At 42.3% G+C, this 3,628-nt stretch overlaps 1 long non-coding RNA gene across 1 annotated transcript; it reads left to right on the top strand.

The window, feature by feature from the left end:
* Positions 1–2,252: 2,252 nt before the first annotated feature.
* Positions 2,253–3,252, top strand: LOC146802503 (uncharacterized). Its single transcript, XR_014967400.1, has 4 exons — positions 2,253–2,316; positions 2,405–2,443; positions 2,523–2,611; positions 3,045–3,252. It is a non-coding gene; the product is annotated as an uncharacterized LOC146802503 (long non-coding RNA).
* Positions 3,253–3,628: the final 376 nt, after the last annotated feature.

Raw genomic sequence — 3,628 nt, forward strand, 5'->3', positions numbered from 1 at the left:
CTACAAAAACGAAATATTAAGACAGCTAGGGAATACAGATCACTACTGTAGACTACCTACTAACCCCACTAATGAACTCAGACAAATGATCCAGCAAACCACCAAATCGGGCCTAGACGAAGGGTACCTTTCTAAACTCGAATACCAGTTTTTGAATGCTAAGGCCCCTCGGATACCAGTTATTTACACCTTACCTAAAATCCACAAGGACACTGAACACCCCCCTGGACGCCCTATCGTCTCCGGTTGCGGCTCCATTCTAGAGCCATTAGGCTTGTATGTAGATTTTTTCATAAAGGAGTTCGTCCCATCTACACCATATTATGTCAGAGACAGCATGCAGATGATTACATTGGTCGAAAACCAGGGTTTTGATCCCTCTACAGATACACTCTGCACTCTCGATGTGGAGTCTCTTTACACTAACATCCCCCAACGAGAGGCTTTGCTCGTCATTGAAGAAACTTTAGAGACACGCATCAGACCACACGCAGTTCCAACTATTTTTATTTTACAACTTCTTGAGATCTGCCTGACCAGGAATTTCTTTTTGTTTGACGGGCATTTCTATCAGCAGACTAAAGGAACATCGATGGGGGCAGTTTTTGCCCCGAATCTGGCGATCCTTTACATGAATGCTCTGGAGACGAACTGTATACTGGTCCCACTCAATCCTTTTTTCTCTGCCCTGTCACACTGGAAAAGATACATAGACGATATTTTCTTTATTTGGCATGACACCCAGGCAATGCTCGAAAATTTCCTTCATTGGCTGAACAACAACTGTGGTGGTTTGAAATTTACACTCACACATAACAAAATTTCCATTCCTTTTCTTGACCTCAATATAATTCACAGAGACGGGATTCTGGTGACTAGCCTGTTCAGAAAACCAACTGAGCGCAATACTCTGTTGAAATACAACAGTAACCATCCGAGAGCTCTTAGAGACTCCCTTCCCTATTCTCAGTATCTCCGCATCAGACGCAATTGCACTCTTAAGGAGGATTATTTCAGGGAAGCCAAAGTACTAAGCAACAAACTGACCTCCAGAGGCTACCCCAAAAGACTGATCCGGAATTCCCTCAAAAGAGCCTGGTACTGTCCCAGGGACACTCTCTTGGAACCCAAAAACAAGAAATCAGAGAATCGCATAGTATGCGTGACAACTTTTTCCCTCTCCTCACACAAACTACGGAAAAGCATTCTAAAACATTGGAGCGTAGTCAATGCTGGAATACTGAACCTAGAGAAACCTCTCTTTGCCTTTAAGAAAAACAAAAACATTAAGGACCACTTGGTCAGAGCAGCTCTTCCCAGCACCACAAACACTGGTACCCTTCATGACCATTGGTCGTTACCCTCTTTGACTGGTCATAATAAATGTGGCAATTGTTCAGTATGTGGTTTCACCAATGACTGCAAGGAATTTGTATATGGTAATATACGTAAACCACTCACACAATTCAGTAATTGTAACACCTGTAATGTGATTTATGCTATCTTTTGTCCCTGCGATATGATCTACATAGGTCAGACCACACAAAAAATTCGGGTACGAATCTGCCAACATAGAAGCAGATTAAGATGCAAAACTCCGAACGCTCCATTGGTCGAACATTTTGAGGCCAAGGGCCACTCTGAGAATGAAATACGCTGGACAGTAATCTCTGTAGTGAAGATCCCACCCAGGGGCGCCGATCTCGCCCAACTGTTAAACAAAGAGGAATTGAAATGGATTCTCAAAACAGGAAGCATACACAGTGGGCTGAATCGCCTTGAGGACTGGACCTCATTACTATGAACTTTTTTGGATTCATTTTCTGAACAATGATTTAATACCCACTCTTGTTCACACCCCCGTGGGTTCTACACCAGGCTCCATGACTAATGTCAATCGTTACCCATCACTGGTTGTCTGATGATCATTGTTCCACATAATTGTCATGTTTCATCTATATGTATGTACAGACTGTAAATTCCTTGTATATTGCGTTTTGCGTTTATTATTCATTTTCTCACTGAAATTCCTTTTCTTTCCACTCGTCCCGCTATCGCCGGCCACTTTTTTCACTATTTTATTACCCTTCCAACATGGCGCCTTGGTTCTACCAACAATTGCCTTCACTCGCACGGCGTGGTTCCTTGGTCACATGACACCATGTGACCACCCACATGACCTGCCACACCATGTGACTTCTCACATGACCTGAAACACCTACATTAGGCAGTTTCACCTTTCTGCCCCCACAGTTGATCCGGCATCGTCCGTTCACACTGCATGGCCACGGAACCCATTTCTGCAAGTTGACTGAGGTAAGCCCTCCCACCAAGCACTCACGATCCAGATGTCCCGCTGCTCATACTTGGACCCATATTTATTGCTTTCACTTTCCTTCATTAGACCTATCCGTGTCCTTCCTCCCGGAACAAATGTCCGTAGGTAAGCCCTTCATTCGCTGCACGCCCTACGCATTCACTTCCACACTTCGCCCTTCTTATGTTTTTCTATTATTTCACAGGCATTGTCCTACCGTAAACTCGTACCCTTATCTCAACGGTACCTTTCCGTGATTCGCCATCTTTTTCGTTGCCTCCATGGCAACATGAGGTAATTCCCTATTCACTTATCCCCTCTTCACCTTCGTTCCCCACCACCCCTCTTCACTTAACGTCCTCGTACGCCTCACGGGTCCACATCGTACCGCGCATCTAGTGACTATCGAACCACGGATGTCCTAAATGTCTTTTTTAATTTAACAAATTTCTAACGTAACCTTTGAAATCGCCTATCTTTCATATTTCTGTTTAGACATTAGTCGCCATAAAACAACCACTTGCGATGTCACTTTTACATAAGAATGCACACCTGAATGAGCACCTGATCTGACGCAGTACCTGGTTGATGCGAAATGTATTGTTTTTATTGTAACCACCAACTGATTGATTATTATTTTCCATTTTTTTCCCTTCCCTCCCCTTTATTATGTTTTTTCCACATTTATGTTGGTTGTACGTTTGCCTTATGTCTAATGTTTACTCAGGCATTCCAAATAAGGGCAATTTAACTAATTTAGTCCTGATGATGATCCTGTATCTTTCCCATAAGGATCGAAACGCCGTCGACTCTGTTGCCCACCCTACACCATAAATATTGCTGTATGTAATATAGTGTGAAGGTGGCAGTCTGAATATCAGATGTTTCGCTATTCATTATCTGTCACAGAAACATCACTGTAATTGCCTGAATGTGTTTTGTCATTTTCTGTTTATTCGGTATGTAAGTCAGAGGATACAGGCTTGTGTCCCACCGAATTCTACTTACATTTCCCTGTTCACTGTCAAGAATTTCTACTTATTAAAGTTGCCATGCCCGGCTGGACACTGGCTAAAATATAGTTTCAATTTTGACTATATTCATTTTCTGCTCTATCGTTTGGTTTCAGGGACCACTGTTTCCTGCAATATGAAATTTGTGGCCTTTTTGAAAAATCATCAAGAAATAACTGGACCACTTCTTCACATTTATATATTTATAATTCTAGTTTGTCATTTGTTATATAGTGAAAGCTGACAATAATATGTAACAACACACTTTACATAGATACATGAGTGCAGAAAGTAAAAC

The sequence above is a fragment of the Triturus cristatus genome, chromosome 8 (assembly GCF_964204655.1).
Source record: "Triturus cristatus chromosome 8, aTriCri1.1, whole genome shotgun sequence".
In the NCBI taxonomy this organism is placed as follows: domain Eukaryota; kingdom Metazoa; phylum Chordata; class Amphibia; order Caudata; family Salamandridae; genus Triturus; species Triturus cristatus.